We start from the raw sequence: 22,787 nt of genomic DNA on the forward strand, positions 1-22,787 counted from the left end.
AGGGCAGTAACGCCCCCCCCCCCCCCCCCCCGCCCATCCACCACGCCTGTTCCATACCACAAACTCGTTGTGTGGTTCACCTGATCAATACATACACATGTTTGTGATTCGCCAAGTATGCATCAACTTCTTCATAATACGATGAGAACAGCTGCCGAACAATTTCAAAATGTGTGTGGTACCTAAAAAATTTCTCAGGTTCTCATGTTCATCACTCACAAGCCTGATAACCATGTCTACTACATGGGGATGAAATGTGATAGCGGGAGGAATACAGATAAAATCAGCAAGAAGGCATTTAGAACACTCGTTCATAAAACCTAAAATTGGCCATTACTCATGTTATAAATTGTTGCTCTAATGGAACAACTGTTTCGAATTACACAGTAGCTGTCAGTTCTTCCTCAATGTACAAGATCACCTCTAACTTTGACTTAGCGATTGTCAGTCGAGCCAGCTAGTAGTTCAACTAACATTCCAATCGGTTCTTTACATTTATTTCAGTTTTTTTCCTGTTTTTCATGCTTTTTTCCTTATCATTTCAAACATCTGTTCCCACCTCATCGGAAATTTACTTTCCCAACTGCTGAAGGTCTCACAAACTATACCCACTGCTGTAGGAATATGATAGGATGGTACTTGGTAATGGTGATATGTTGGAAGAAACTTAGAGCACTTGTACCAGAAAATGTAACTCTTAGATCTTTCAGTGTAAAAATCTCATCATTTGGGCACCCACATTGCCAGACATGGATCCTATCAAACATCTAATGAGTGTAATTGAAAGGTCAGTTCGTGCACAAAATCCTGCACCGGCAACACTTTCGCAGTTGTGAATGGCTATTGAGGCAGCATGGCCTAATCTTTCTGCAGGGAACTTCCAATGACTTGTTGAATCCTTGCAAAATCGAGTTGCTGCACAACGCTCGGAAAAAGGAGGTCTGACCCGATATGAGGAGGTATCCCAGGTGAGCCGGCTTGAGTGGCCGAGCTGTTCTAGGCACTTCAGTCTGGAACCGAGCGACCGCTACGGTCGCAGGTTCGAATCCTGCCTCGAGCATGGATGTGTGTGATGTCCTTAGGTTACTTTGTAGTTCTGCGTTCTAGGGGACAGATGACCTCAGCTGTTAAATCCCATGGTGCTCAGAGCCATTTGAACCATAAACCCAAGTGACAAACAGCAATTTCTGAAGGCAGCTGTCATATAGTGTGAATGTCACAACGGACAATGGTGGCCCAGGCAGCACGCAGCGATGAGGCGAGGTAGGAAAGTGGTTCATTCTGTGGCGAGGCAGGCATTCAATAGCATTATTACTGGTAAGGAATTCGGCAATACAGTGGGCACAAAACGGAAACGAGGTGTTAGCAACGTTGGATCAGTGACTGGCGAGGAGTTACAGGTGGCTTCATAGTGAGTGTTGTACAAAGTCGACTTGTGCGCTGTGTGTGCAAACATTGCAGCTACTCTCCCTACTTATGCTTCTGTTGGCGTCAGTTGGCTTCAGACATGACTGTTATAGCAACGATTTTCCGTAAATGTATAGTGTCCCTTTGGACCAAAAGGTGATCCCACTTCTGACAGCAGTGTATACATGTATAGAAGGAATCCTGCTCTCATATGCCAGTTCTATGGGGTCACGGGTGTGTAGCCACATTTTAAAAATTCTAAAAAGCACATGTAACACGAGGGCGTGCTGGAAAGTAATGCCTCAAAATTTTTAATGTGAAAACTCTTCAAGCATTTTAAATAAAACAAACGTTACTAAAACTCTAGATATTTATTCTTGGTGTCTGTATACTTATTCCTCGACATAGTCGCCCTGCCGACGAAAACCTTTCTTCCAATGAGAGACCCGTTTATTGTTACTGCTATGCCCCAAGATAGTATCCCTGACGGACACTAAATATTCGTCCAAGTTTTGGGTTGGCAGCTCTAACAAAGCCGAACGGGCTGTGTCGGCTAACAGTATTAGGGGAAAATGCTGAGCTGACAAGGAAGCTATTGAAGCAATCGGGAATGACCGAGCTCCCAAGTCTTGAAGCGAAGTGTGATGGCATCATTGAAGCCGAGAGATATCATCGTCCTAATGACAAAGCAGTGTGTTGTGAGGAGGCCTAGCACCAACGCAACTATAAGTACTCAGGTGTCAAACCAGCGAGCCTCTGAAGGGTGCAGGACAAATACAGCGAAGTAGACCAATAAACAATCAATACTGCAGTTGTAAATTGTTGTAGCTGTGTTAGGAAAAAACCAGAGCTCTCACTGAAGCTCAAATCGCTATAGGTATCAAAATCTGGCTAAAGCTGGAGATAAGTTCAGCCGAGATTTTTAAAAAGTACCTCACCATGTTTAGAAATGATAGATTTAATACAGTTGGTGGTGCAGTGTTTATTGCTGTCAGAAACAGTTTAACTTGTAGCGAAATCGAAGTAGACAGTTCCTGTGATTTAGTATGGGTAGAGGTTATACTTAACAACCCCCTCCCCGTAACTCACATGATACAGTTGCCGAACATTTCACAGAAAACTTGAGTCTCATGTCAAATAGGTACCTCACTCATACAATTACAGTTGGTGGTGACTTGAATCTACCCTCGATATATTGGCGAAAATACCTGTTTGAAGTCGGAAGTAGGCATAAAACGTGGTCCGAAATCGTTTTGAATGCGTTTTTAGAAAATTGTTTTGATCAGTTGGTCCAGGAGATAACTACTCGAAATGTAAATGGTTGCGAAAACATACTTGACCTTATAGCCACAAATAATCCTGAGCAGATAGGGAGCATCGTGATGGATACAAGAATTATTGAACATAAGGCTGTTGTAGAGAGACTGAATGCCGTAACATGTAAACTCATCAGAAGTAAACTCAAACTACATCTGTTTAAAAAGCGGATTAAAATTCTCTTGCCGCCATCTTAAGAGACAGTCACCATCCTTCCAATCTGAATATGCAAGCGTCTGCCAGATGCGGTTTATATTCAAAGAAATAGTATCGAGAGCTATTGAGAGACTTATGCCATATAATTTAATAGGAGATAGTACTGATTCCCAATGATACATCAAACAGATCAGAACACTGTTTCAGAAGCAACGAAAACGGCATACCAAATTTAAAAGAACGCGAGACTCTCAGTAATGCCAAAGTTCCACTGAAGTTCGAAATATAACGCGAACTTCAATGCGAGAAGCTTTTACTACTTAACACAACGTAACCTTGCCTCAAAATCTGCAGAAAACCCAGAAAGATTCTGGTCATATGTAAAGCAACCCACCGGCTAGGAGCAATCAATACCTTCACTGCGCAATAACAATGATTATGTTACTGATGACAGTCGAACTAATTAAATACGGTTTCCCGAAAATCCTTCGCCAAAGAAGATGAAGTAAATATCACAGAATTTGAAAGGAGAACAACTGTCAAATTAGAAGCAGATATCCACGGTGTAGCAAAGCAGCTTAAATCATTTAATAAAGACAGGGCTTCTCATTTTGTGTCCTTAATTATATAATTATATGTTGAATGAAAAAGACTAATTTTCAATTGGCTATCATTTCTTTTATTGATTTTAATATACCTACAAGCTATGAACCTACATTGTCAGTCAGTAGTCTGAGCACAAAACATTTAATGAAAACCAAATATAAACAAAGAGTGAAAACTTAGCTTTTCTAGCTTTTTTCTCAGCAAACTCTCTATAAGCTTAGCAAAATCCAGGTTTTCTGCAACTTCGTTTCCATCGGACAGTGATGCCAAAATGGTCAGTCTTGTTGAGAGGCCGCAAGTACGTTTTTATCGACTTCAGTTTGGAAAGACTGCATTGGCCTACAGTCATTGGTATTGCTAAAAGAGAACGCTACGTTATCCCGACGTTAGGATATAACTTTTGGGGATAAAGGTTTTGATAAAATTTAAGGTTTCAATAGGCATTGTCTGTCTTCGAGATAATTTTGTAGGCTTTAAATTTCGTCTCACAACAAATCTCGATCAATCTCTGATTTCATGCTGACAGTTAACTTTCCTCAAAATTTAGAACAACGTTATATTATTTATTCCTTATTTTTATTTTTCTATGTTAACACTACAACCACTGATATTTGGACATACCTAGAACCTCGGCTGGGTCACTAATGGCCCGCTATCTTTTCCTTTATTTCCCCTATGTCAATGAGTTATTGCTACTCACAATCAATCTAGTGTTAGAAGCACTGGGAACTTTAGAATGAAATTAACAAAAGTAAACATGGTTTACACAAATTATAATTTTATATTTTAAAACATACATGTATTTGCTGAGTGTTTTTACTGGCTACCGTTACATAATGAACACAAATAATAGTCTTTTGATGCACATTTGTTGCCCACAGTTTTCTTGCAGATGTGACACTTTACATATGATTTGTTTCCTCCACAGTTAGACTTTACAAGGCAACGTGTTCGCTTTTTTTGTCTGTCAGGAATATCTTCAGGTCTGACAGGGTCGCTACTCTTTCTAGCCGCTGCGTACTTCTCAGAAAGCTCCTCTCCCAGCTGCAGGATGAAATCCCTGCTTTTCTATTTTTTATCGTTTAGAGAATTGAACAATACACACGCATTTATCCCAGCCAAATCCAGCAAGTTGTAAAATGTGTGAACAGGCCCATGTCTCGATCGTGCTTTGACACGGTATTTGCGAGCCATTTGGTCGACGACGTCCACTCCATATTTAGAGCAGTTATAAAGCGTAACTGTATCTGGCTTCTTTTTTATACCATCCTCAATCGTCACATAAGGATACATAGTACTCAGAATCAGGACATTCTTGTTGCTCTTACACTGATAAACAGTCAGTATGGTATCATCTTTTTCGACAATACTGTGCTGTATAACAGTTCTCTTGCCTTCTTGATGCAGACTGGTATTTCCCTGCGAAATCGAATTATTGTGCCCACAAGACTCGTACAAATGGCTTTCAGTGTCTCAGAGAGCGCTAAGGAGGTGAAAAATTTGTCACATGTAACATTTATTCCTTTGTTGAGGTAAGGTTGCATCATTTTTTTTACAACAAAGTCACCAAGACGCTCATCACTCCGCCTAGTGTCATCATTTCCTGTATAAGAGATAGCATTCACAATACATTTTTAGTCTTTATCTACCGCCATCCAATACTTTGGCCCGTATTTGTCCGGTTTTGAGGCCATGGACTGCGTGAATCTGCTACGGCACTTTGAAGGAAAAAGCTGTTCGTCGATTGTTATATATGGACCCGGTATGTAGCTAGACTGTGCATTCGCAATGAACTCATTCCTGATTTCTGATACCAAAGCAAACTTGTTTTCTCTTAGTCGTTTTCATCTTGTGGATCTAATGTCACATCTGAGATAACGCATTATCTCTCTGAATCTGTCACGACCCATTGTTGATTTAACAAAATTATTTCACCACTTCACTGACCACAATGTGTCTAGTTCTAAGCTCTTAGATCCAATAACTCCATGGACGTACAATATAGCAACAAAAGCTATTTATAGTCCACTCATCTGAGCTCAGTACACGACGTGTTTCAGTTGCTGCACATTTTACAGTATGTTTCAAAATTTTGTCCATTATCATTAGATGCCATGCACTGTAACGGGTGTCATTCACGTTTCGTTTTGCATGTGGAAATGGTCCTGTCCTATCTTTGAAAGCATTCTGTTGTCTATATCTTCCAGCTGAACAGTCACCTATTACTCCAACTTTCCAGGTTGTTCCATCGGGTGCTACAATATCGCTACCTGGAAGAAACTGAAGTAGTCCAGAACCCTGGGCATTTTGTTGTCCACGCCGACCTTGAGGACGTCCACTTCCTCTAATTGACTTAGTAGCCGTACCTGTAATAGCAGTTATACGTTGTAGAACGCGATTTAATATTGAATATATTGCGTAATATTAGAACAAAAAAACACCTTCATATATGTAATATATAACTTGTAAAAATTCAACACGAAACAAAGTATAAACATAAGTGTGGCAATTGAAATTAGTGTCTAGGCAACATATATATAAACAAAAATTAATATAAAACAAACACATAAACAAGCATAACTTTCTCATCAGTATTCATTAGAACCTTCTCAGGAGTAACATCGCCTTCTGATGAAGAATCCGTTATTATTGGTGATGGAAATTCTTCCTCAGATAAAGACTCCAGAGGTTCACTCTCAGATTCATTATCTAAAATCTCATTTAGAGCATTTATAATGTCCTTTTCTGTGCTTAGAAATTTGGCCATAATATGTTCGTAAGTTACAAGTACTCTTTACACAGACAGAGTGCTCTACTAAACCCTTTTTCGTGGTACAAAACTCTGGGTGTGCAATAACTACATACAAGGTCAGGCTTGTTTGGACCTCTCTCCCCCCCGTCCCCTGCTGAAAACTGGAACGTCAGCCAGAAGTGAAGTAAAAACAAGTTTTGCGATTGTTGACCAAACACACACTAACAATACGCATGAAGCTACATGAAAAATGTGATTGTTATAGCGACTGTGCCGGGCGGGTCAGAACTGACCCTTACGCAATTCTAGGTGAATCTTCATATTTCTCATTTATGTTTTAGCCATAAAATGTGAAATGAAGTATAATCACTAATTACCTTATTTCATAAAAAGTCAGAGAAATGTAACACTCTAGTCAATAATACAAAAGAGTGACACAAAAGAATTATCAAGTGGGTCACGAGTGACCCAGCCGTGGTTCTAGTATTAAACAAGAAATTCCACATCCCTGAAAAATCTTGCATCTGTTCAAATATTCCTTTCATTACACATTGTCCATAAGAGCATTAAAAAACTGTACTTCAAATTTATTTTTCGGGTTAATTATTTGATCATCAACAGCCACTTCACCTGATCGACGGTTTATACGATTTAGTCTGTATTTGTGGTTTAAGTAATGGCTGTGTACCGAGATCCGACACTAATTCAGTTGCTGTTGCGATACCTTCTCCGAAACCTATTTGTCTATATGTTTCCAAGTAAGTTCGAGATTTATGAAGAATTTTGATAAACTCAACAAAGTTGGTTGTGGGTGAGTGACTTGCTTTGCTCATGGCGTTAATTTAAAACAGAACATAATACCATGTCACAAGAGAAACAAGGAAGCTGAAGTTTTTTAACTGATTTCTTAGTGATGTCGCTTTGTGTGACGTCGCAGCATTGCTTTGTTTGGTAACATGGCCAAGGAAACCAAGGAATTGCGAATTTCACAAAATTGATAATGAACCGCTTTGATGCTTTCAATTCGAGCTTCCCGGCGCGTTTCACTTACATTTTTCAGCGTCTGTATTTTCAAATGTTTGGTCAAAATTTTCCATCTATTTATTGATCCTACAAATAAATTAAACTTATTTTGTGATATTCTGGCCAGGGTCACGGATTTTACTGATGATATTGCCGCATCACATAATACCAAATTACAGCCATGGCGTCCATATGGTACCAAAAACCTGGCCGATTTAACTTCGAAATTCTGTTCTGAACGCTATTATTTTTCCCCTTCATATTCGCTTCATTATCGCAAGCCGGTCCTCTGCAGTGTTATAGTGTTAAGGCCTAGGTGACTCAATGTTTTTAAAATGCTTTCTGTGAGACCTGCACTGGTTGTACCATCTTTTCCAGAAAACGAAATATAATATTCTTTCACACTTACGCCATCCTCTGTTATGCCAGCGCATCTTAAAGTTATTGAAAGCTGTTCTTAACGGCTTATATCGCAAATAGAATCACCTATGATTGCATAATACTTTGAACCCTTCATGCGGTATGCTATTGTAGACATAACCTTTGAAATCATGAGTTCTATTAGTTCATTTTGAATATTTTTGCAGCAATTATGGTCAGCCAAATCACCATTCACTGCAAATCTGACATGCCCTACAATGATGGGATCCAACTTTGCCAATAATTGTACAAGGCCAGAGAATTATTTTCCATTATTTGGAGTAAATAATTTGTCTGATAAACTTCTGAATGCAATATTATTTTCAACCAAAGACAAAGATTTGTGCATCAATCTATGAAGCACATTGTTCCGTCGTAAAAATTTTTTAAAGTTAGCTTTCGTACTTCCTTGTCAATGGTTATTCCAGACCTAATTTCAGTCCAGTCCATTGAGTAAATGGTTTTTGTGGTTAGGACTATTTTCATGTATTTTCAAAGCTGCACTTAAATGTTTCCAATTTTTGAAACCCTCAGTGGTAGTCAAATTAGCAGTTGAGTTTATGACAAACAGTCGACAACAAGAACCAAACACACTATCATTTGATACTGAATAAACTAGCCACCATAGTCTGATAATTTCTTCATTTAATAGTTTTCTTGTGCTATGTGTTAAAGAGAAATGACGCCCATTTTCATCTTTTGGAAAATTATTTAGATATACTTGTGAGGGTGCACATAGTATAATATATCTCTCGCATTAAGTAGTTTTGGCCACGTACCTACATTAGAAACATTTTGTTTTGTTATTCCATGTACGTTGATACTTTCATCAACCACATTAGTCATACATTCAATTTTTACTAGGAGAAGTCACAAGAGGATTCATGTAAGAATTTACTGGGCTAGTCAGTTTGACCATCTTGAATAAATAATTGTATATTTTTAGTGCCTAATTGTTCAGAACCTCATGAAATATTGGCTGATACATGGACTTCTTACTCAATATCTGATGTACTTGTCTTAGAATTTCGTTTAAGGTATTCATGAATGTTCATGTGTTTTTTAGTTTCTCTCAAACTTTTTCTTTTTAGCTTTTCTTATCCGAAATTTTTATAATTAATTCCCTCTCTTCTTGCATGATTTAATAACCTTGCAAATTATTGCTTAGGCAATGCTCTCTTTCGCCATCACAATATCACATCTATAACAAATAAAGAAAGTAAAGTATCAGCAGACATAACTGGAAACAATCATGAACTAAAAGATGAAGATGTTGTTTGGACTTATCAAAAAATTAAAATAATGTCACACTCAAGACACTCGTTTCAGTCATTATTACTCAGCCACGAAAACATGACCCCTGCCTCCGACGCTTACTGACAGTTGCTGAGTGTAAACCGTAGCTCTATCAACGTATGCTGTCTAACAATGTATGGCACTGTGTTTTTCCAGGAACTATTATTTCGTTGAGACTTACGGTGTGTGAGTGACCATGAGCGAGATTTCCGCGACTCCTCAAATCCATATTGCAAGCCCGTGATATACAGTGAGGCGCGAAAAATAATTATGATGGTATATGAGACCTGCAAAGAAGAAGAAAATTAACTAAATTATACTACCGTTTGGAGCAATCTGTGAACCGTACTGCAACATACACAGCAATTTGGCCGAAATAATCCTGCAGAATCCCCCAGTACACCTGGGAGGAGAAGATGAGCGTTTATTCAATATATTCATGCGACAGCCCAGTGTGACTCATAGCATCCTCAATAGTAAGAACTACGCATTACAATTCAGTGTACAGACGCCAAACTAGGCTCGCACTTTGTCATCATAGCTGCATATTTGAATTATTAACTTTACGAAAAGAGTATTGTGACGCTACCGTTGTTGTAATTATTATGATGAGTATTTGCTCCCTTTTCAAGACTGAATTGCCCATCGTTGTGCCTCCATGGTTGCTGGCTCGACTTGACTGTTCCCTGTGTGCTTCGCGGCAAGGGGCCAGGTTTTCGTGCCTGAGTAGTACACATTATCATTTTTTTAAGTAATAAAATACCCTGTTTAGTTTAGCCTAAATTCTGAACCATTACAATAACATCCACGACTCACTAAGAATTGAACGGTTCTAGCCAATGTTTAGAAAGAACTGTAATGAAATGAACTATTATTTCATTTCAGTTATTCGGTAATTACTTCAGAACTTGGGACTTCACCACATATAATTGCCCAGATAGACAGGGCTGCGTCGCGCTATGTAGAGCTGTACTTTCAGAGAGTTTCACTAGGTGGCGATGGCATTGTTTCCACAGTTCGTTAGACTTTAATCTATCATTAATATATAGACGGAGAGATTGAGATACTACATATCACCACCCCTCCTACACACCTTGCTACCCCCCGCCCTCAACAACTATAGGCGCCTTCGTTTACAAAGTGGTGGATTGTTTCATTCATTCTTTCTCAATACCCATTCCTTTCATGGCCGACCGCGCCATATTTTGATCTGCGGCTATTGTCGAATAAGTGCCGTAAATGTCATTGAGCTACAAGAGTGTACTAATTCAGAGCTTTTTTCAACAACATTTTCAAGCCACATCAAAAATTCTAAGAGTTTATAAAATGAATGTTTCAAAGGTATTTTTTATGTACTGTAAACGTTAAACTATTGTGGCTAATTTTAGACCCAACATTGTTCATCTCTTTTTCTGTTTTTTTAGACATGCATTGCCTAGACCTCCATTGGCGTGCGCAGCGCTCCTGGGTCATTGCCCTAGTAGCCGTCCCCTCCCCCCCCCCCTTCCAACACAACGCAGGTGCTGCCCACAAGACAGGTTCTTCTCAGAGCATAGTGCTGCAATAGCTTCATATTTACAATCATATACAACCTATGGCTCGTTGAAAGATCTGTACCTAAAGACTGGAAAGCCGCACCAATATCCAAGAAAGAAAGCAGGGGTAATCGCCGGAATTACAGTTCCATATGGCTACCGTTGATTTCCCATAGGATTTTGGAACACACACTGTGTTCGAACATGATGATTTATCTCGAAGAAAACGCGGGTTCAGGAAATATCATTCCTGTGAAACACAGGTAGCTCGCTGACTGGAGTGGCCGAGCGGTTTTAGACACTACAGTCTGCAACCACGCGACCCCTACTGTCGCGGGTTCGAATCCTGCCTTGCTCATGGATGTGTGTTATGTCCTTAGGTGAGTTAGGTTTAAGTAGTTCTAAGTTCTAGGGGACTGATGACCCCAGAAGTTATGTCCCATTGTGCTCAGAGCCATTTGAACCTTTTTGAACAGATAGCTCTTTATTCTCACAAAGTAATGAGTGCTATTGACAAGAGATGTGAAATTAATTCCATATTTGTAAATTTCTTGAAGGTTTTTGATAGCGTACCTCACATGTAACTTCTAATCAAAAGGTGTGCGATGGACTATCGTACCAGTTGTGCAACTCGATTTGTGTTTTTCTGTCACAGAGGTCATAATTTGTAGTAAATGATGGAAAGTCCTTGCTTTGTCCTCATCCAAATTATCAAGACTGATAGGAACTATTAAATCTCCGTCCAAGTCACTGATGTGTACTATACTTTCGCATACAAGACACTGTGACGTATCCAGATCTAAGTCAGTTTACAATGGTTCTGCAACATATAATACATGCACAGGTAGGTTTGTATCCATTTCCAGCTTGCGGTAACATATAACGCATGTTAAGCTTTCATGCCCGTATCTGCAGTTTATTGGGTATCACTTCCAGGATTCGTGAACCAAGTGACAGTCTAACACTCTTAGCTGTTGCTGCTAGTGGAAACGATGTCACACCAAGTTCAATTGTACGCTGCCAAAGATCGGTTTTTGAATGATGTTAAGCAAGAAAGTCGAATTCCAGGATCGCACAGTACCCCTATACTAAAACATGGCAATACTTCTACATGCCCTCGAAAACTCTTATTACACAAGTTAAAACAGTGTTGTCACCAACGACTTTATGATAGTATCACCTACTCCACATCCTTTTATACAGTGTAGACCTCAATATCTTTCAGCCCAAAGCATACAGACTGCCTTCTGACACTTGAGTCTCTGTGTCTTCCTGAAATTTCTGTTGTCTGCCATTTACTTTGCCTGGCAAGAAACACTCTGTCTCTGCATACGTTTATGAAGTCTCGTATTCTACTGGGAATAGCGTTCAACGGATGAGACACCCCTGTTCTCATTTAATGACTGATTGTGAAGACATTAATTGTCCCGTGCTTTCTTTCAACTGTCACGCGTTTTACGGCCCACCTCCTTACACTCATAAGATTTGGGTCGACGATGTTGTTTCCTGATGTGGCCCATGCGCCCACATCACTTCAGAAGAAAAAAAAAACACTGCGGTCATCCTGTATTCGTGTAGCAAAGTTGATCTCTTCCAGTTTCGTACATGTATTGCTGAAAACGACGTTGAAAGCGAAGAGGCATGCCTGGAACGATTTTTCAATTTAAAACTCGCTGTTGTTAAATCTAAGAAGGGAAAAGGAGTGCAGGAACGAAACTTAGAACATCCGGAACAGACTGCACACATAATACTTCAAGTGACTTGACTGCGTCCAGTCCACACTCGCAATGTAACTTCTGTCTTATTTGATGGGGAAGCATTTAAATAAAAAATCACGTTCTTGAAGGGACACATTCTCACAAAGAGTGTCAAGTTCCCTTAGCTCACTGGGATTAAAGGAAATGCGAGGTTTCAAGAATTCATTGTGGCTAAGAAAGAATTACAAGGATACTTTTATAAAGACTTTGAGGACACAGTCAATCTGACATCTGTTTATTACAAGCAATTTTCGAGACCGTTTGCCGCTTCAGTTAAAACCGCCTCTGTGGATGTGCAGATGTGGCTGAGTAACCTACAAGGTAATTCCTGTTACGACAAATCATTTTACTTTAAAAATGTCCAGGATGTCTAAATTGTTTTCCCCAGGTAGAGTTTTGACGTCTCCATGACGATATTACAAAAGTGCTACAATATTTCGATAGACATATTTGTTTGAAAGACATTTTTTGGTTATGAAACTGAATATGTTGCAATTATGTGGCAGTTTGAGGGAGAAACTCGTGATATTGTCTGCGTCTGTCCGTATTCTGACCGTCTGTATCATTTAAAAATTATGTAATGCCTTCAGCATGCCACAAATAATTGAATAATGCTGAAAATTTGTTTTGTTTGTGACATACATTGTTGAGAAATGTGAAATGTAAAACCCAGTCGTATGTAGTGTGACTTATTGCCATTTAAATGCGGTGCATTCACAGTTTTCATCTCTTCACACTCTTTGCACTCAGACAGTGTAGCATGGCGAGAGGGGAAGTATGAAGTGAGGCTGCGTGGTTTGGCGCACCACATGAGCCAAAATCGTGACTGCCCCTTATATAGGTGGTAAAGAGCACCCTGTAGCACACACATCCCAATAGTTGAACAAAGCAGAGCAACATCATTCCACAACAGAAAGAGTAATCTATGGTGGTATTATATACTTCTGCTGTTACTTAAATGACCAAAACTTTAGTTGTGATAAAACGCACTGATCTCAAACGTTTATTAGGATTGAAGGATCCTTGTAGCAGATTAAGATGGTGGGTGCTCCTTTTGAGTGGATTTGATTGTGAGATAACAAACAAGCCAGGTGAAAGGCTTGCTAACACCAACAGTTTGAGCAGATAAGTTGCTGTTCTACTAACAATTATTAGTAGCATTGCAGAATGATGAAAGGCTCAAGCTGTAAATGCTGACTGACATAAATTCAAGTCTCAACCTCAAATCAATTAAGAAAAACCAAGTGCAGATTATGAGTGGTGGTACCTGCAGCTTTCCAGAAAAAGTATTGTCACAAGCTCATGACCCTATGTTGTGAGATCATGGTAGATGAAGAGCAACTGACTGAAGAATTTCCGAAAAATTTTGGTGGAAACTAGAAAACGAGATGCCAGGAAATATGTGAGGAACCGTATACTGTGGGCACCATGAGCTGATCTCAGCCACTGACCAGTTCTGTTACAATGTCTATCTGAAGCGTCTTAACCATTGGCAATGCTTGAGGTGGACGTTTTAGGCCCATTTAATAAAACATCATCAGGACATAAGTACATACTGACAAAAGTCGACCACTGATCATGTTATATAGTAATGATTACAGTTCCTCACCAAAAGGCGAACACATCTCCTCAAGCATTAGTAAATGAATGTTTACCCACATTTGACATTCTGGACACATTAATTACAGACCAGGTACCAATCTAATGTCCAATCTCGTTAAGCAATCGTGTCAGCTCTTCTGAATTCACAAGCTGTAAACAAGGGCCTCCCATTCTTCAGCCAATGGGAAAACAGAGAGAGTTCACCACATGATTTCAAAGATGTTGAGGTATTACATTAGCAGTAATCATGAAAACTGGAACATATATTTAAATTTTGTAATTGCTGCATATAGCTAAAGTCCATTTGGATACTGGTCTTTCACCATATGTGGTAATATGTGGAAGAAAAATTTGTTCACCTTTTGGGCTTGGGTCCAATGATGAATCAGTAAAAATGTTTGCTAAGAAATTATGAAACACCTGGGAGTACGTAAGACAAGCAAATGCAGAAGCCTTAGTACAGCAACAGCACATGACACAATGAGTAGGGAAGCTACAGCAGTAGAAGATTGGCCAGCAAGTATTAGTATTGAATCCATATGCACCAAAAGAAAAAAAACATAGAGATTCCTGACCAGACACCATGGACCATACCTAGTAGTGGAAATGATGTCAGATTTCAAGTTTAAAATTCTGATACCAACAAAGACTTTGACTATTCACATGGGACATATTAATCCCTTTAAGTGAGCTGTCCAGGTAAGCTTCTGAAGTAGGGGTAAGTGGGTTCAGATACAGACCAAATATGTACTAAGATTAGTTAGAGAGGAAAAAAATTCTTTTTTCACTTTTTCGGATTTTTGTCTCTTATAAAATTTGCAGTTTTGTAAATAAAATTATATATATCATGCGAAATATTTTATTTGAAATATAATCTACACGGATTGAAAATGTTAAAATTTTTATGTGCATTACTTCAAGATCTAATGAAATCGGTAATTTTATATACAGGAGACTGTGGATTGATGTGTTATAAAGGTTAAAGTACATGTTTGTATTGGTAGCACTGTCAAAAACCATATCGCATCGTTTCGTAGTATATACACGCACCTTATGTCGAAGTGCTAACATTTTCCCAAGGAAAAGTGACGAATAGATTGGTAAATCTCTCAAAAAGTGAAGTACGATGCGAAAACGAATGTTTCTAACAAATGTGGGCTTCATGGTAATAGATTGTGAATAAAGGGAAAAGTTGTGTTCAACATGTGGCATGTGAAGTTGCAGACAATGAAATAAAGGCAGACTCGTCAGTGTGCAGAGAAACACCAATTAATGCTGCAAAGATTAAAATAAAACATTGTGATACGCAGTTTTCACAAAGGAAAATGATGTAAATTGTGAGTTAGGTTATATTCTGATACAATTAGACTTCCTAACAAGGGTGTTAGGTCAATGTGTATATTGTAAAATATGTGGAGAGTCAGTTAGTTTACATGAAGACAGTGAGGTATCAAATGGACTAGCCAGGAAACTTATCATTAATTATGCCAGTTACAAATATACTCATTCATTTTGGAATTCTGATAGTGCAATGACAATTATTTTGAAGCAAATGTTAGGTGGTTTTATGGATTGAGAGGTATTGGCAAAAGACACACTGTATCAGAAACAATGTGTGCCATGATGAATATGCCATGCCCACCTTGTAAAATCGATAAGTATACAGGATTTATTGTGGCTGCTGTGAAAACTGTTGCCTGTGAGTCAATGAAGCTGTTGAAATAAATGATAGTATGACTGACATACTAGTAGCTTTTGATGGAACTTTGAAGAAGCACTGTTTCTACATTGACCAGTGTGTACACTGGAAAGCTAATAGATTTCCAGAATTTAACCAAACATTGTTATAAGTGTAAAATAGGGAAAGAAGAAGGGCACATCTGTGACAGAATTTATGATGGAACAAGTGGTGGTATGGAGGGCTTAGCACGTATTGAAATATTTAGTCCATCTGTGAACGAAAGGAGAATGTGTTACATTGATGGTGATGGAGATTCAAAAGCATATAACAATGTAGTAGCCCCTCCGCATTATGGGAAGAATATTAGCACAAAACAGGAATGTGTTGGTCATGTCTAGAAGAGAATGGGCACCAGGTTGGGGAAGTTGAAGCAAAGTTTGAGAGACAAGAAACTTTCTGATGGTTAAACCATAAGAGTCTGGCTGACAGACAAAAGAGTGATGAACTACAGCAGTATTATGGGACGGCCATTACAAATAATACTGAGGATTTGTTGAAAATGAAGCAGGCAGTATGGGCTACCTTCTTCCACAGACTGTCAATTGATGAAAAACTAGTACACTACCTTTGCGCTCCTGGACCTGATTCATGCTGCAGTTCCCACAATGTCCAGTACTCAAACAGTTCATACAGCCATAAACATTTCATCCCAAAAGCAGTCATGGATATCATAAAACCTATTTACAGAGACCTGGCAAATCCTGAATTACTGAAGAAGTGTCTCAATGGTCAGCTTCAAAATCCCAATGAGTCGTTCAGTACTTTTATATGGACTCACTTAACAAAAAAAATATTTTTGTTGGACTGAAGGCACTAAAGTGGGGGGGGGGGGGCAGTGATTCTGTTATTGCTTTTAATGATGGCAACATTGGTAGGGTGGAAGTGGTAGAGCATGTGAGAGTTAATCCTGGAGCAAACTGCATCAGAGAACTTGAACAGATGGACAAGGTTTACATTTATAAAGCAGAGTATAAAGTACAATTGGCCACTAAGGAGTCCACAAAGAAGAAAACCAAAAATTAAAAATTAAGCATACACTAAGTCAGATACAGTCTTTTGAAGCTTTAGAAGGCATACCTGAAAATTTACATTTTCAGTTGCATTTTTCTCTAAATGTCAGAAACCACTTTGAGTAGAGTATTCAAATTTCCACGGAGTAATAACATACATATCCTGAGTCTACTGAACCAAAAGAAGAACATAATGCTACGTATAATTAAAATTATTTAGGATAAATTACAAAAAAGTAGACAAAATTTTAACTGTGTAATTAAAAAAATTTATTTCTGAAAGCAGGGGGTGCAATCCAATTATTGTAGCTCAGTAGACTCAAAATACACAGTTTAATGTCCTGTAAAAGTTTCACGTCATTGGCTATAGTGGTTCTTGAAATACAGGGAAGCCAAGTCACTAAATTTAACATCGTTGGGACAGGGCGTTCCAATTCCCCTTAATAATTTCAGACCAAATGGATGCGTAGCTCTAATGTTGTTGGAAGACCTACAGAGATGCCAGAATGAAATTTTTACGATCTGTCTGTGCAGAGTGATACAGACTGTTGTTCAGGTATGCAAGGTCCATTTATTCCTGGTGAAAGCCGAAGTTAATTAATGTCACTGGAAAGTGTTAACGCTAAATCCACCTTTTCTGAGAGTAGTCACCCACTAGGACTAGTCAGTTTTTTCACCAAAAATCGTCACAGTTAACTGTTGTGAACACGAGAAATAAGATGTATGAATAGAGCAGAAATAAGGTTTAGTAGAACTATAACAAACGGTAAGACCTGTTTCTTAGGGGCTGTCACATTACATATGCCACCTCCGATCACTATTACGACTACACTTAAGTGGGAACAACCTCTGTTGTACTGGCCCAATCAACTATTAGGAATTCAAAAAGGAGGAATTGCAGCCAAAAAATGTTCCTGAACTTACCAAGGCAGACAAATCACAGTATCACGACTATAAGCGACATCTATGATTGCTGTGTGTAATTGTGCTAGAGTGTAAGAAACGATTTCTGCGAAAATCTTCATTTTCGATTCGATGTATCAACAGTAGAAAATCATGTAAATCAGCTGTATGGTAATGAAAGAATAACTAAAGATTTATATTATATTACCATTGGTGCAAAATATCTAGGATCCGGTTATGACGAGTACTCCAAACTGAAAAATTGGAGACGAATTTTCTAAAGGAAGGCAGAGATGTTATGCCTGCAGAAAGCATCGCTGAATGACATAAACAATTCCTCCAAGTTGTAAACTGGCAACTCTGCAAGATAAACTGCTTGTGTCAATACTATTAGACTGCCAGAGGGAGACATACTGAGAGAGTTATGGCAGACATGGTGGCTGTTGCGGCATGGGGGAACGACTGAGCGACAAAGTCAGCAAGCACACATAATGACATCATGGAAGCCGAGAGGCACCATCATACTAGTCACAAGCAGAGTGTTGTTCAGGTGCCAAACTGGCAGAAAAGAACCTCTGAAAGGTCAAGTTGCGAAAGTCTGAAGTTACTAGGAGAGCTGACAGCAGGGGTAAACCTGGACACATGATATCATTGCCATCCCCACTGCCGCAGAGCACCATGGGAAGACGGGAAACACCAATAAAAAAAACCATCCTTCTTAATGTATGTCTAATTGTTGAGTGCTAATTGCTGACTTCCCAGTATGTAGTCTCAGTCATTGCGGCAGTTGCAGCTACCCAGGGGGAGAGAGGCTATGGAGGTCAAGCCTCAACACACAAAGCTGTCTTCCATCACTTATGAAGTCATGAGTCTGGCTGGAAGGACGCTGCTGCCGCCAGCTGCACTGTCAACTTCTGAGGCAACACACATGGGGCCTAGAAGCTGAGAGTCGATCCCTGTTAGTCAGCAGGTAGTCCAGGCAGATCTGAGGGCAACACCCCTGAGTGCAAATCTTCATGAGAGTACTTTGGTGATCGATACATAGAGCTGGAGGCCACTGTCGTCGATGGCCCAATGGCCACCATATCATTAAACAGCCACCACATGACACTTCGCTGCATTGGTGAAACTGCAACTGTGGCACACGTTGGCCTTCTCTGTTGATGATCCTACTATTCTGCTGGCCCAGCTGTGGCACAGCAATTTGGAAGACAGCCCTGAATTACTGCCTAATAAATGTGTTTGTTATTGCTAATGATGTTTTCTTGGTGCTTTGAAACATAGCTAGGTCTTCACCAGTGCATCATGCCCGGCTTACTGCTGGTGGCTGTAGGAGGCCGGGACTAGACTCCTTTATCACTGTCACTGTAGAATGTTTGACTTTGATGATAGAGCCGCTGGTTTATCTGCTTTTACACAACATCATTAGACCTTTAACGTGGCTTAAAGTTTTAATAACACATGAAAATCAGATTGGGACGAAATGAGACTTGAAAAGGTTCAAATGGCTCTGAGCACTATGGGACTTAACATGTGAGGTCATCAGTGCCCTAGAACTTAGAACTACTTAAACCTAACTAACGCTAGGACATCATACACATCCATGCCCGAGGGAGGATTCGAACCTGCGACCATAGCAGTCGCTTGACTCTGGACTGCAGCGCCATGACCGGCCGCTGTATGGAGGATGATCGATGACAGTGAACCCATGCATCAGATCGTTTCAGATGTTGCAGCACTCATGTGTGATCTGGCATTTTACGCTAAAGGAGAGGATGCACTGTGTATGGGCAAGCTCTTCAAATTAGAAACCCGATTACAGTACACCGTTTCTCATGCGACGACTCTAACTTTACACTCCACCGTGTTGCACTCTACAATTAGGAGCCCTCTGGTGTCAGATGGCTGCAAATATACAGATATGAAGAATTAAGTTGGATAACGTTAATAACGTTTCCTTTATTTAAAAGTTTTCACATAAAAAATTCTTAGTCATAAGTTTTCAGCACACCTCATATTTCAGGTCGAATGTGGAATAACTGGGATGGGCTCTGTACTACCCGTGAACTTTGATCTCTCAATACAGTACACATATAGTGGCATGTGTATCTGCCTGCAAAGACTAGGTACTGAACGTAAAACATTACTGAGACAGAAAGAAAATTAGAATTATTAATTTCTTGGAGTCCACGTCATGATTGATAACTGGGGTGGAACGTTCAAATGCTGGAGTTATGTCTTCACCATACACAAATTGAAATAATCTTCTACTTGAAGAGTAACTGTACAGCTATGGTAAACATTATTAGGGCTATATACAGAATCCAGATGTTGGGATGATTACCATCTTGAGTTGATTCACGTTCAGTTCATTGGAAATGGTTCCATAAATGTTGGGCACATTCTGTATTAAGGTGTACTGCACAAAATAAGAAGGACAGGAAAAATATAAATATCAGAAATAACTTAAGGCTTACTAAATCAGAACATATCTACATAATGTAATACAATATGCATAAAATTGACATTTTAAAGTGGCATTTATGAAATGAGAACATCCTCAGATACTACAGTGTTCATTCATTCATTCACATGTGTATATTGTCTAAATATTACAGTTTTTTATAATAGGTGATTCTGGTCATTTTACTCTCGTCTTGTTTTCCCTAATTATCTTGAAAATACATAGCATGCTGAAAGTAACTATGAAAAGGAAGAAGGATGGTGAATGTACTAAATTAAAATAAGAGGTGTGAGTGAAATTGTGTTAATAAATTGGAATTGTGTGTACTGTGTTTGTATGTGTGTGTGTGTGTGTTTGTGAGAGAGAGAGTGAAAGAGAGAGAGAAAGAGATATTAAATTAGACCAGAATTATGATCTGTGTTAGTCTTATGAATTTCTATATCATTGACAATTTTGTAAAATGTTCATATGTATTGTAAACTGTGTACAAAGTTATTGGTTCATAATTCGCAACAAGTATTTCTATGCACTAACATCTAGAGTAATCCTCAGTCTAGGACAACTTCCCATGTAATGAAAGGTAACACAATTTTATGATTGCTTATAAGAGAAAACATATGAAAGTAATTATACGCAATGTGGGGCAAATGAGTTACTTTATTATGGGTGATCTGCATTACTTTTATGATTAATTATGTGCAAAAAATTTGAATTAAATCTCGCTTACAGGTTGTCTAAGCATGTGTACCAGCATTTTTAAGTGTAACAGCTGTAGACACAAATGATAGTAGTAACAAGAGTCATTAATTAGCAATAAGATGGGTTAGATATACTTCCCATTATCCTATCTATTTACAGTGGCCAAGGGAAAAAACTGTAGCTCCCCATAGGACATGATGTCAATGCAAATTCAGGCATGTACATGTCATTGGTGGATGGTAAAATGATTAGAGTTGTAATTCTTTCTGGCAGATAAAACAGCCACCAGAGTGCATTAGGTTTGTTCATGTTTAGTTTGTTACCTGGCTTGATAGGATAAATAAAGGATGTTAACTTCATCAGGTGCTGAGTGATTACTGTGAAAGATATGTATTCGTGTGAGACAGATTTATCCGCTCCTGACAGAGTTTGAATGTGGTCTTATTGTGGGTCTCTATTAAGGTAGCTGATCGTCTCATTGAGTATCCAGAATTATGTGACATCTGGGAATGACAGTGGCATAATTTTGTATTGCATCGGAATGTGGGTGGAGCCACACTCATCATCAAGATTCCAGTCAATCGTAACCCCTTCACATATGCACCTGTCATCTGAGAAAAAGTAATTGACTCCATGTAACTCTATATGTTATACGTCATACCATACTTTTTGTCAAAGAGTAGAAGCAGGTAAACTATGGATGTACCATCTCATTCGTAGGCTGCCATTGATACTACAGCATAAACACATGTATCTGAAGTGGTGCTGTGAGCATGATACATTGCCTGCTAATGACTGGTGTTGTATTCTGTTCAGTGATGAATTGCAGTTATGCACTAAGATAGTTGGTCATCATTAGTGAATATGGTGGTGACAGGGAGAGGTCCCATTGTTCCAATGTTTGAGAGAGACACAACAGTATTGTCACATTCTACCAATGTCACAGAGAGACATGTTGGTGTTGCTCCTGACATCATGGTGTAGGGAGCCACTGGGTATTGCTTCTATTGGTAGCTGGTAGTAATAGAAGGATCTCTGACAGTACAATGGCGTGTCAAAAAAACCCTGTTACCTCTGACGTTACAATATTGCAGCACTATTTTTCAACATGATGATGCTTGCCCATATCAGGCAGGAGTCTTTATGAACTGTGCGTGTTGTGTTGAGATACTCCTGTGCCGAACAAGAACCCCAGGTTGTCCCCAGTGGAACAGGTGTGGGAGCAGCGCAGACATCAACTCTGTTCCAGTGCCAGTATCCAGGATATCAACGACCTGTTTCAACATCTGTTGGCCCTCTTGTCTCAGAAGACGATACAACAGTTTGCAAATGATTCCATCTGGGTTAGAGGGGCTGCAACTTCATATTGTTAGATGAGCACATACTACCAAGTTCTTTGTAAATGTGACTCAGTTTTATAATCAGTGCAGTAACACCTCATAACCTCTGAACCCATTACGCTGCATTTCATACCATCCACCCCTTCTGAGAACTTCACCTTTTTTGTCAGGCAGTGTATTTCATTAGCCTATTCAGTCACATGCACTATGATGTACCAGGCGATACTGGAGTTTATAAGAATGTAGTGTTTGCAATAAAAAATAATAATGTTCACATGTACCTATATTAAAGTTCCAGCATTCACTTACTAGATCATTTAAATACAGTTACATTTAATATACTCACATCAAAAAAAGTTTAGCATAAACTCGGTTCCGAGAGTTCCGGAACCTGTACAGAAAATTAGACTACAGATCAACATAAAAATCATTTCCACCCTTTTTATTGCTCATGAAAGCCACACATTGCATTTTGTACCACCATACAGCAAGACCTTCATAGTTGGTGGTCCAGATTGCTGTACATACCGGTACTTCTAGTAACCCATAGCATACTCTTCCATTGATGCATGACAGTATTCGTCATAGCATACTAACCACAAGTCCATCAAGGCACCTTTGGTCCAGATTGTCCCACTCCTCAACGGCGGTTCGCCATAGATCCAGCAGAGTGGTTGGTAGGTAACATCATCCATAAACAGCCCTTTTTGATCTATCCCAGGCATGTCCGATAGGCTTCATGTCTGGAGAACATGCTGG

This window comes from Schistocerca gregaria, chromosome X, assembly GCF_023897955.1.
Source record: "Schistocerca gregaria isolate iqSchGreg1 chromosome X, iqSchGreg1.2, whole genome shotgun sequence".
Lineage (NCBI taxonomy): Eukaryota > Metazoa > Arthropoda > Insecta > Orthoptera > Acrididae > Schistocerca > Schistocerca gregaria.